The following is a 14,008-nucleotide window of genomic DNA, read 5'->3' on the forward strand; positions in this document are numbered from 1 at the left end:
CATGAAGAAATGAAATGGAAAAACACGGTACTCTGTGATTTCACGGCTGAGGCAAACGCGAAGAAGATTCACAATCACGCTTCGTGATTCATTCTACGATTTACGATGAGAAAAAGTATTGCTGAGGACAGACGGACTAGGATGGTTCGAGAGTAGTAATAATAATAATAATAATAATAATAATAATAATAATAATAATAATAATAATAATAATGAAAAAAGAAAAAAAATTCGTTCATATCTCTCACTTTTTGTATCAAAACTATATACATGATTCTCTATTTTTTTTTTCTTCCTAACTATCAAAAAGATAAAAAAGTAAATGAATTTATAATTAAAATATATATATATATATATATATATATATATATATATATATATATATGGAGAAAAAGAGAGAGAGAGAGAGAGAGAGAGAGAGAGAGAGAGAGAGAACTTCATACATGTTCCTTCATTTTGTTTCCTCTCTTCTTTTTTATTTTTTAAAACGAAGGAAATATGGAATATGTCGATATTTTTATAATACCAATGATGTGAAAAAATTCAATGTTCTTTTATATACAAATTTTTGTCAACGTTAACAAATGACATTAATAATAATTATTAAAAAATTAATTAGAAACAGTGTAGAAATCAGTAATAGATTTGAAACTCGTAATATTATAATTTAATTTAAATATTATCATATAAATGATTGTAATACAAATTTATTTTGTTTATTTAAAATATTATTAAGTAAAAATTTCTTTGTAAAATAATATTAATAAACATTAGAAAATGGTGAACTTGTCTCTTATGAAAAAAGTAGCATAAGACTAGAATATTTACGAAGATTTAAATATATATATATATATATATATAAATCTACAAAATATTAGAAAAAAATAGAAAAAGAAAGAGAAACTTATTTTTATAAGAAGCGTTATAGAAATGTTTATAAAATTTAAATTGAACCTTAAATTGTATAAGAATATTAGAAAATAGAATAGAAATAGAGGAAGAAATATCTATATCAATAAGGAGCGACATAAAAAAAATTCTTTTTAATTATATCGTACATTAAATCGCAAGTATTGTGAAAAAATAAAAAAAGAAAAATCAATGAAAATTGAAGAAATATATAAAGACATTATAAAAAGAATAGAAATAAAAGAAGAAATAATTATATCAATAAGAACTGACATAAAAATATTTAGAAAAACTAAATCGAATATTAAATCGGAAGCATTATGAGGAAAAAAAAACCAGGAAATTAAAAAAAAAAAAAAAAAAAAAAAAAAAAAAAAAAAAAAAAAAAAAATTAGTCGAATATCCAAGAAATTTGTAAGAGGTTAGATAACAAAAAAAGAGAAAAAAGGGAAAAAGAAAAATAGAAAAATAAAAAGAGAAAGAGATATTTATATCTATAAGGAGTGGCATAGAAATGTGATTCCGTTGGGCGCTCGTCTTTTTTCTTAGAAAAAGCAAACGGTCACGCTAGTTACTTGAAACAATGAGACGATGGTAATCTGTTTCACTCATGTGCAAGAGAAGTGGCGGCCGCGAAAGCGGGACTATGTACGATAATTAAAAGAACCAGTGCGTTAGAATGTACTAATATATAACATATATGTACATGTTTTATATATAGGGTGAACCGAAAAATTCCTAGACAGGTCCAAACTTCCTCGAAGATATTAAAATAAAATTACTTTTCCAATCCATACTTGTTTAAGATAATTTCTGTTTTTTTTCTTTGATTGTAAAAAAAAAACTACTAACTTAACTTGTAAAATTACAAGCTTAATTACAAACCTATATAATATCGATATAGTGATAGATCTTCAAAATTGCTTAAAGACCTTCTAATCACATCTAAGTACTTTTGTCCATCTTCTATATATGAATATAAAACAATTAACACACAAAGATCTTCCTTAAAGAAAAGTTTTCTTGAATACTAATAATTGGAAAAGAAAAAGAAGGAAGAAAGAGCTCTTGAGAAAATCAATTTTCTTAATGAATGAATGAATGAATGAATGAATACAATGAAAGTGTACTGAACCATTTCAAATTCACCGCCAAATGCGAAATTTCAACGAACAAATAGAATGAAATATTTAAAAAAAATTTTATCTTATTTTCTTGTTATTTTTTTCTACCGAATTTTATACGAGACATAAAAATTCTTTAAGTTCAAATTTCGAACATTGTTGTAAAGGGAAATTAACACGCGGTGCATTTAATTAACCTATTCTAATATTTAACGATGAGTATTTAACATCCAATTAATTCCCATAGTAATAATGCGCAATAATGGAATTTTCAAATTCTCCCAATATTCGCGAATATTTATGGAAGACCGATTATTTTCTATGAGGAAGGAAGGGAGAGAGAGAGAGAGAGTGAGAAAAAGAGAGAGAAAGAGAGAGAATGTGAGTCCACGCGCGCGCGCACATGCAAGCAAATGAGCCTGAATCAAAACGACAAAGTTTCTGGTTTTTTCCTCTTTCTTTTTTGTTCATTGAAAAAGGCATTTATTAAATAATATAATTATATATAATATAATTATAATATAATTAAATAATATAATTAATGATATAATAAATATTCATCGCAATATTTTTTTGCTTTTTTCCTTTCTTTTATTAAAAGAAATTAAATAAAATTAAGAAAAGAAAAACTGACCTTGCTGCTGAATTTATCTAAGATGGCGGGATATTCGTAGATTGTGTCGTCACTTTTCGAGGATAATTCACTTCGCGATTTCCTTTATCTGAAATTAGAACAAATATATATATATATATATATATACATATATATACACACACGCGCGCACAACATTATATGTTATAATACATATATGTAAATTAGTTATAATTAATATTATATATAATAAATTTTATATGTATAATAAATAAATGTTTTTTTCCATGATATGGGGAAACAAATAAGTAAAATGAAATTTGATCGATGACAAATACTGAAAAATAAACCGTAGATAAAAATTTAAGTTGTCAACGAAATAACTTTAAGCTAAAAAAAAAAAGAAGGAAAAAATAAAATGCATATATAAATAATAATAATAATAATAATAATAATAATAATAATAATAATAATAAACATTGATCTTCCTCGCAATGTACTCCATAAATGCAACCAAAACTCTCTCTCTCTCTCTCTCTCTCTCTCTCTCTCTCTCTCTCTCTCTCTCTCTCTCTCTCTCTCTCTCTCTCTCCCTCCCTCCCTCCCCCTTTCTATTCTATTCTATCGCAACGACACCGCGAGAAGCCAACACAATTTCCTGTTGCCGGCAGCACTTTTTCTTATCTTGCTTTATATCGTCATTCTTCTATGAGAAACAACTAACGAGTTTTTGACAATTTGTTTTCTAATACTTTTTCTAACATCTTTCTAAAATACTTCTTTTGAAGAATTCTTATTAGAAAATATTAAACAATTAAAAAAAAAAAAATCTGAATTTTTCATAAAATCGCAAAGCTGCTTATCATTAAATTTGTTCTCTAATTTTCTCTAATTATTAATATTAATATTTCCTAATTTTTTCTTTCTAATTACTGTTCACACTTTCCATTAACTTTTCATAATTTATCGATGTTTCGATAATCGATTTTCTCTACTTTTCTAATATTTTTCTAATATCTTATATTTTTCAATTTGGAAGAATTTTTATTAAAAGAGATTTTAGAAGAAATTTTTTCAAATTATTCTTCAATCCTGTCGAATAAACATTTCATAATTTATATAATATAAAATAAAAAATATTAAAAAGTTTATATATTAAAAATATTAAAAATATAAAATAAAAAGAAAAAAGAAGATGAAATCAAAGAAAGATAATAAAATAATGAAATTTTAATCGTGCCAAAGACAGCTAACATCAATTTACACGTTATCATTTTCTACCACAAAATTATACAATTATTTTCCACGGAGAAATTATTATTATTATTATTATTATTATTATTATTATTATTATTATTATTATTATTATTATTACAATTATTATTACAACATAAAAATTATTATTATCACGTCGATTAATAATATAACATCGAATTATATTCTATTAAAAGAGATACGACTCGTTTTCGATTTCAAACAAACACATACAAACGCAAACACAAACACATATACACTACTACTACTATTACTACACTACTACTCCTACTATTACTACTATTATTACTACTGCTGTTGCTGCTGCTGCTATTACGTATGCGTCAAACAATTTAATAGAGAAAATGATTCCTTTTAATTTGATTTACATCAACATATAACTATAACTGTAATGATTCTAAATGATTTCTCATTATTTAACTCGATTTGTCGTTTTATTGTTGGCAATGCAATATCTTTGACAAAATGCCGATAAAGATTACGAAGAAGTAATGGTTATCTAGAGATAAATAGATATCGCTGTTAAATTAGAAAAAAATAAGTTCAATTTTTCTTTTCTTTTTTTATTTTGTTTGAAATCTAACAAACAATGTTTTTTTCTTCTTTCTTTTTAATCTCATAACTTTACTATTTCCATAAATAATCATACTGATCGCGAAAACTCAAGAATAATCCTATAAAATATCGATAAAATTCTCTGACCAATTTAACTTGAAGCAAATGTGTAACATACAAAGTGTCTCCAAAATCAAAATATTTATTTCAGTGACCTAGAATATTAAAAAAAAAAATCCTATGTCGCCGTAAAGATATATATTTACGGCGCATATTTGTATATTTGAAAGAGAAAAAAAAAAAAATCGAAATATCGAAATTTAAACAATTTATAAATTCTCTATTTGAATATAAGATTCGTATATCACCTATGATGAACGTGGTGTGTTAGTGATAACATACAAGATGATAAAAATCATGATAAATAGAACAAAATATTAAAGAAATATTTTCATATGAAAACTTCATAAAATTCCATTAAAAAAGTTCCAATACATAGAGAAAGCTATTCATAAATTATTATTAAACGAAATATCTTAGAACCGTATATCTGTGCAAAATGACAACAGTTAAATGGACGGTACAAGAAAATCTTGATGGAATAGAGGGAGAGAGAAAATAATCGAATAAATTCAAGAAACGTTTGAAACGGATTTGTACCTGAACATTTCAAAATCAATTAAAACGGTATTAACAATAGCAGTTTAAAATAATAACACTAAAAATAATAAAAAGTTCGTTCTGTGAAAATAATTTTATCGCTTAAAGATCTTTAAAAACAGCAATAGTCGCCATGTAAGGAGGAAGAGGGAGAAGAGGGGGAAAGGGGGAGAGAAAGAGAGGGGGAAAGAGAGAGAAAAATAAATTCTATTAATTTTGTTTAATTAATACTTTCCTTCGAAATAAATATATCTTTATCACATATTTTAAATCTGCTTTTTTTTTCATAATTCCCGTTATTTTTCAAAACGTATATACATAAACGTATAAACACCATGCATATAAACGTGTAAGAAGATAATCGCACCCAATCGTTCATTGACAAATCTCAGAATAACTTTTATGTTATAGTAAAAGTATATAGTAGACTTTTACGGTCTACTACAGTCTACTAATAATGCTAATGAATCTCGAATCATAGATTTATCTCGTTAGAAAAATGTTATGTCGTAGACACCATCCTTATACCACAAAAACAACATACATACACACACACACACACAATCAAGTGCAAAATCTAATTATAAAGATTAGAAAATTAACAACATGGTACTGGTGCTAGTGAAGATGGTGATGATCGTGATGGTAATGATGATAATGATGATGATGATGGTGCAGATGCCGCGTGTCGGTACTCGTTCGTCTCCAATACGTGTAATATAAAAATAATATTCAAGTGCTTCATCGTGGTGGTGCTCGATTTAATAAGATAAATAAATGTGTGTGTGTGTGTGTGTGTGTGTGTGTGTGTGTGTGTGTGTGTGTGTGTGTGTGAGTGAGTCTTGTACTATTAACAAAAAAAAATAAAAAGGCTTACGGTATAAACTCAGTGATCCTTGATTCCCCGTAGAGATGCATACGCGAAACCAGAGAACGGAATCCTAATTCAAAAGAAAGGTTGAAGTCAAAGGAGAAATAAAATGACGAGAATTATAGGACGTTTCAGAAATAAGATATTAGAATGAGGATTAGAAGGATTAATAATAGTAGGAAAGTTACAATAGCAGGAAAGAAACAATAACTGATGATCAGATTTTATAATATCTGGATGTTTTATACGGTAAAGATAAAGAAAGATAGAGATATAGATAGATAGATAAATAGATAGACAAATAGATAAAGAGAAAATAAGAGAAAGAGAAAGAGAGAGAAAATAGAGAGACCGTTCTCCACTTGATGTGTTCACGTCCGTTTGTGGGTTTCGATGGCCTCGAACTGGTCTCTTATCCCTGATATCGCCCAATCAAAAAACCGGCAGCATACCGTATACCCGATTGGTCGAGTATGGCCACCGCGAGGATCGCAATTGGTGGATCGGCTCAAGTTATCCATGGTTACCATTCGCATCAACAACATATCCAACGGTCGATATTTCTACGTTGCTACCTTGCAGTACACACCGATCCACCCCCGCTCCCTTCTCTTTCTCTTTTTCTTTCTCTTCTCTATATATATCACCCTCTCTCTTTCTCTCTCTCTCTCTCTCCCTCTCTCTCTCTCTCTCTCTCTCTCTCTCTCTCTCTCTCTCTCTCTCTCTCTCTCGCTCTCTTTTTCTTATTCTCTCATTCTTTTACTTTGACTCTCTATGAGTGCTTTCTCTCGCCACCAAGCACGATTAACGACGATAACTTAAGGGGTACAATTCTAGAGGGCAAAAGCTCTACCCCCACTACATTGTGGTACTACTTCTACTCAACCCCCATTCTCCCCTTTCTCCTAAGTCTTCTCTCTTGCAGATTACTTTTTCTCTCTTACTTCTTCATTGTCACACACACACACTCTCTCTCTCTCTCTCTCTCTCTCTCTCTCTCTCTTGCTCTCTTTCTCTCTCTCTCTGTCTCGCTCTCTCTCTCTCTGTCTCTCTCTCTCTCTCTCTCTCTCTCTCTCTCTCTCTCTCTCTCTCTCTCTCTCTCTCTCTCTCTCTCTCTCTCTCTCCCCGGTCTGTCTGTTTGTCTGTTTGTCTTCGCCTCTCTCTCTCTCTCCTTTCTCTCTGTTTCACTCTCTCTCTCTCCTTTCTCTCTGTTTCACTCTCTCTCTCTCTCTCTCTCTTCTTTTTAGTGGACCGGTCGAAGCCAAAGGTTATGACGAATTATTTAATTATTTAATTTTTCTTATGCATATTAAAAACGTCGAAATTGTTTGAAAAAATGTCTTACAATAAATTTATAATTCTACAGTTCTCCAACATGTTAACATCAATTTTTAAAATACTAATCCCATAACAAATGTTGACTTAATCTCAATTTTTATGATTCTTTGTTCTCAATTTTAAACGTTAACGCCTACAATTCATTTTTTTTTCGTGTGTTTTTTCTTCTTCTTTTAATTCTTTTACTCTGACATATATACATATATCCAGATTTGTAATTCAAAATTTTATCCAAATATTTTTCAGGTAATTCCAATAATTAAAAACACCTGTCGCGATATTGCCGTTAGATTCAGATAACACAGAATTGAAAAAAAAAAAACGAAAAGAAAAGAAAATACGTGTCGAAATCCTAACGCAAAACTTTGATATTAAAACACATTAGTTTTGATTTAATTTTCTATTCACGAGTTTGATAGGTTCGTGTCTTTTCGTAGAAGAAAAGAGGGTCACGAACGTTCTTCGTCGTTGTATTGTTCGATACATCGACTATTTACGAACTCGTTCTAAATCTTAACAAAAAAAATTTACATATCGAAACACGAACAATGATTTCTAATTCAATCGATACAAGCAAATTCGATATATTCAAAAAAAAAATTCAAATCTATAAATAATAGTATATTTATACTATAATAAATAGTATAAATATAATATAGTAAAATAATAGTATAATTATACTATAATGAATAATGTAAAAGCAGTATAGTAAAATAATAATATAGTTACACTATTAAATAAAAATAATAGCTTGTATCATAATAAAGTATACGTAATAGTATAGTATATAAATATGTAATATTATATATTTATTTTATTAAAAAAAATAGACAATTTCGAAACATGTAATTATCACAATAATCACAATACATGCATATATATAAACACTTTATTCATTATTTGATCGATTGGCCTTGATTCGAGTTAAACATCACACAACGCAAACTTGCGTGTTCACGATTAACCAAACGATTATTTTATCTGGCACCTTTAATGTAGAAGAAGAACGTGTCTCATGGTCACTAAGATGGATGACAAAAGAGGAAACAAAATTTCTTTTATCTTAAAAAAAGTATTGATCTCTTTCTAAATACGATAAAGCTGTTATAAGCTTCAATATGTCTGAACGTAAAGAGCGAGTTACATATATGAGAAAATAATGGAAACATTTTGTCTACATCATTTTGTCGAACTTATGTATACGCGTTTGTTACGTTTGTAAATAACGTACGTGGAATAATTACGGTTGACGGTCTTTTTCTTAAATTAAATTTTAATAGATGAAGATCGTTTGTCAATAATCGGTTTTGTTTGCTTATGACGCAATTGTTTTATATACGAGTTTCTCTGAACATGACAGATTTATAGAGGTTCGACAAAATAATGGAAACACTGCGTCTCCATTATTTTGTCTAACCCCTGTAAAAGACAAAACAAATTCATTGTTAATTCATACCTGATGTTTCAAATATTTTAAATATAAATTATACTCTATTATATATAGTTATAGTATGATTATACTATAATATAAAAAATTAGATAATTTCTGAAAATTTATAGTAATATATATTATAGTACATATAGTATATTATAGTAAAATATATATACATATATATATATATATATATATATTTATATATTTATATATATATATATATATATATATAAAACAACCGAAGAAGGATACGCTTCGATAAATAAATAATTCAGAAATTAGATAATATCGTGTATATACTACGCGAGTCGTTCCATGAAAACTAATTCGATTGGATCGGCTTCTTTTTAAATGGAAACCGTATTACTCGGCACGCTAACCTCCTTGTCGTTTAATATCACGAGAACGTGATCGCAAATTCCATTGGCTGATTAAATCCGCGATCGGTCTATCACTTCGATCTTTTTTTTTCTTTTTTTCTTTTCCTTGTTCTTTTTTCTTTCTTTTTCATTGTTTTTTTGTTTATTAATTTTGGCATACATTGGTCAATAGACCAATACGATACTATCTCTTTTCTTTCCTTTTTTTTAATATCTGAATGTTTTTTTTCTTTTGCAATTCTAATAGGATCGCACGAAAATCATATCAATTTTTATTATCGATCATTTGTTATAATCAATATTTTTTTATATTTACTGATTTTCTTTTTTATATATGTACATATATTATTGTTCAATCTGCTTTTTCATATTTGTCTCTTTTGGAATTTCTTTTTTTTAATATTATGCTTAGAGAAAATTTTGAAATAAATTTGTTACAAAATTTTCAAATAAAGGATAAATAGAATTTGCTAATATTTTGTTTTTTCTTAATTGTCTTAAGTGTTTCTTTAAATGAGAAAAGAAAGAAATTAATTTTATTAATTTTCTTTTGAAAATATACAAATTTTCACAGAAATCAATTACAACATTTGAAAGAATAAAAAAAAAATAAAAAAGAAAACTTGAAATTATCTGACATTACTTTTCTCTCTTAATTATTAATATTCTTTATCAAGTAATAAGAGAGCAAGAATGAGTGAGTGAGTGAAAGAGAGAGAGAGAGAAAAGAAAGATTAATTTCTAAAAGATTAATTTATTTTTAAATATATATATATATATATATATATATATATATATATATATACACACATATATATTCCCACTACACTCTCTTTATGAAGTTCAGAAAAAAAAAAAAGAAAGAAAGAAAGAGACAGAACAATATATTGAATATGAAAACAAATCAAAATCAAACAAAATCCTGTAAACGCATCTCTCATATTTCCCCTTCTCCTCCTCACTTCCTTGTTCTTCCTTCGTTAACAATACTCCTACATGCGAACTGTCGAGTAGTCGACAAATGACTAAAAAACCACGCGACCGAAACCAGCAAGTAAGACGAATTTAAACGACTCGAATGTATCAATATCATAATTGACATCTGATCCCAGTGACGAGTTTAAGCAGAAATAATATATAATATAAACGACAGTCTCGTAACTCCCTTGATATCTTCATACGCCAATGTTTGATAATCTTCGAGAAAGTTACATTTAATGTGAACAAAACTTTATTTGATTAAATCAATTTCATTGATCGCTTAGACCAGTAAGTTTACATGTTTTTATATATTTTTTCATGAATGCCATAACTAAGTAAGTACTTAAGTATTAACATAGATATAGAGTCATATATTCCCTTGAATCTAATGGTCGTCGGTGATTGGTCGACAAAGACTGCATATATATAACCTAAGAATCGAAAAGAAGCTGAAGAAAAATAGAGACGTATAAGATGAAGAAAAAGAATGAGGAACGAGAGAGTTCCGGAAGTCGATTGGAAGGAAAACAATAATGCTCTCGTCGAACAGAGTGTTCAGTCGTCGTAGTCGTCGAAGAAAAGAGTAAGACGAAAGATGAGACCAGGACGAAAGCAAGAGAGAGGTAGATAGTGAGAGAGAGAGAGAGAGAGAGAGAGAGAGAGAGAGAGAGAGGGAGAGTGAGAAAGAGAGTGAGAGAGAGAGTGAGAGAGAGAGAGAGAGAGAGAGAGAGAAAGGGTGATGACCGGAAAGGGTGAACGTACGGAAATCACAAGTAACTTCGGAGAGAAAGGGAGAGTAAGTGAGTGAGTAAGTGAGAGAGAGAGAGAGAGAGAGAGAGAACGAGCTGGTAGAGTGTACCTCCCCTCTTCTTCTGTATTAGAGATTGAAGGAGGGAAGAATAAGAAGAGAAAAAGGAAGAAAGAGAAAGAGGGAATGGATAAAGGGAGAAAAGAAAAGAGTGAGAGGAAGGGACAGGGGAAGGTAGAGCTAGATCATAGAAAAAGAATTTATTGCAGTTACGTAAAGTGTTTTGTTTCGTAGGCGTTAAGAGTTCGAGGAAAAAGAAAAAGGACAAAGAAAAAAAGACAAAAAGACAAAAATAAAGAAACAATTAACTGAAAGTGAATTTGAAAGAAAATTAACGTAAAAATGAAGGAGGACGATTCTCTTCTAATTTTGTTCTTCTAATCAAGGTTATTGACATATTGTAAAGTGAGGAAAATAATTGGTCAAGATGATTTGCTTGAAAATTTGATTTTTCTAACGAGTTAAATTTTGTTTTAATTTCAAAATAATAATAATAATAATAATAATAATAATAATAATAATAATAATAATAATAATAATAACAAAAACAACAACAACAATAATAACAATAGTAATAGTAATAACAACAATAGTAATAATAGTAATAGTAATAGTAATAAGCTAACTCCGTAATATAATAATGATAAAACATAAAACATTTGTATATGTCAAATGTTCTAATAAAAGAAACATTTGTCTGATCAACAATATAACATTATCAATATTTTTGTTATATCATATCTCCATACTTAATCAAATCAAAATCAATTTATATGTATATATAAATATGCACATTGTACACATTATGCAAATGTTTATAATGTACACATGTATAGTATATGGTTAGACATATATATATATATATATATATATATATATATATATATATATATATATATATATATATATATATCAGAAGAAAGAGAAAAAGAAAAGAAAGAAGGAAAGAAAGATGGAACGAAGAAAGAAAAATATATTGACATTTTATGGAAAGAAGTTAATGTTATGACTACTGATAGAACTTGGATTAATCAGCCAATTGAATATTAAACTGACAAAGACGGGGAGATGAAGAGAAAGAGAAACAGTAAAAAACAGGATATAAAAATAAGGAAGTACAGAGTGAATAAGCTAGTAAATCTCTCTCTCTCTCACCCCCCCTTCTCTCTCTCATCTATTTATTTATTTATTTCTCTTTTGTCAGTTAAAAATCGTCTATGATTGTAGAATAGCCTAAGGCCGTAAGAAAGATTCCTCGAACTGTTTTCATCTAACTACCAGCAGCATAGGCCAACTAGTGAAACGATAACCACTGTACCCCACTCTTTCTACCACTATCTCTATCTCTTTCTATGTTATGGCTATCTCGTTTGCTACTCCACCCTTTTATCCTATACCGCGATTTTTTTCGACTTTCCAAACCGGCTCGAGAAGCCACAAAAAGGACAATGGACTTTATTCTTCTTCTTCTTCTTTCTTCATCTGTACTACACTGTGCCAACTATAATTTGCGATTACTAGCGATTAGTTAATTTCTTTATTTTTGAAGATGTTAGGTTTTTGACATATTCAAATTTAAAAAATTAATAATAATTCATTTTTCATGATCAAATATAAATATATATTAACATACAAAAAATCGTTATTTAAATAAATTGAAACCTTTCAAAAGAAATAGCTGGCGTCAATGTATTAAAAAAAAAATGAAGACATCACGTGATAAATACGAAGCAATAAATTCATGTACAAAAAAAAGTAAATAAATATATATATATATATATATATATATTCACAGATCCTTTCGGGTTCATCCCGGGAGTTTCTTGCTTTTCAGACGTTGTCGTAAAATAAATCATCGCAAACCAAAAGAAAATGCTTGCTATCGCTCCAGACTAACGTAAATCAACGATGAAACTCTACGAAATTTTATATATACAGATACACATTTTTTTCAATGTAAAAAAATTCTTCTAGACTTGTAACTTTACAATTTGAAAAAAGAAAAAACAAAAGAAAACAATTAGTCTAAAAAATTCCGAAAAAGAATACCTGACTTCTTAAAATCATCTAAGACCTTTTAACCCATCTAGAAAATTTTGATCTATCCTGTGTATATATATATATATACATACACATACACGTACGTTTGACACACGCGTTTGAATAGTTTTATCGCTTACGGCAAATAGATCACAGCGGATATTTCCAAGAGAAAAAGAAAACAATATATCGGCGAATTGAATTTCGCTGACTTCTTCGACGTCCTCTGATAAGCTAATATTTTTCCAACAAAGTGCATAACTTCTCGGATATATCTTCGATTTCCTCTTATATGAATAATGTCTTTCTTTCTCCTTTTTTTTTATCTTGTTTTATTTTTTCCTTTAATTACTCTTCGATCAAATAAAATGATCGAATAATAAAAGGAAAAAATAAAATCATTTACGTATATATATATATGCATGTATATATGTGAGAGAAAAAATTTTCCAAAAATATTTAATATATATATACACACACACAGAGTTCGGAACAAAAATAAGTGGGCAGATACTAGAAATAGATAACGATAAATTTTTATCGAATTAACATGATTGTTATATACTCAAGTTTCATTTCTTATGTATCCTTATAGCATATACATTATTTAGTAAAAAATTGAAAGTCATATCTATATATATGTGTAAGAAAGCGATACTTAATGATATTGTTAGCTATTTATCGAGAAACAAAAATAAGTGGACACTTGATTTAAATGTGGCGAGGCAACAAATGTATAAAAACATCAGACATATATGAACCGTTTATTTTGAAAGTGGTGTAAGTCCATTTAAAAAAAAAAAATGAGATATCACGTAATTTATGCTTAATTTAATGTAAATTTTTTATGTATAACTAGATAGTGTATAATTTCTTAAAAAATTCCCTTGTTTTGGACAATTTAAAATTGGTCGATAAAAGAAATTGCGTAATCATTGATTATGAAAGTGGTGTAAGTCCAACTTCCAGAGATAGGTGACTTAACAGATGGTTGCTGGGCAATAGTCTGTTGAATTAATAGATGCTGAATTAGCATTACA

General features: G+C 28.3%; 1 protein-coding gene across 2 annotated transcripts in view; it reads right to left on the reverse strand.

Annotated features, from left to right (window-relative positions):
• Nucleotides 1-14,008, reverse strand: part of LOC124949192 (heterogeneous nuclear ribonucleoprotein K) — a 141,703-nt gene that overhangs the window by 98,448 nt on the left and 29,247 nt on the right. Inside the window, exons 2-3 of one of the 2 annotated variants that reach the window (XM_047493884.1) lie at nucleotides 5,993-6,056; nucleotides 2,668-2,755 (exon numbers count right to left, since the gene is read on the reverse strand). The gene's annotated coding sequence lies outside the window, so the exon portion shown is untranslated. The remainder of the gene's footprint in view (nucleotides 1-2,667; nucleotides 2,756-5,992; nucleotides 6,057-14,008) is intronic. The other variant, XM_047493883.1, reaches the window with a different exon arrangement.

This window comes from Vespa velutina, chromosome 5 (assembly GCF_912470025.1).
Source record: "Vespa velutina chromosome 5, iVesVel2.1, whole genome shotgun sequence".
Lineage (NCBI taxonomy): Eukaryota > Metazoa > Arthropoda > Insecta > Hymenoptera > Vespidae > Vespa > Vespa velutina.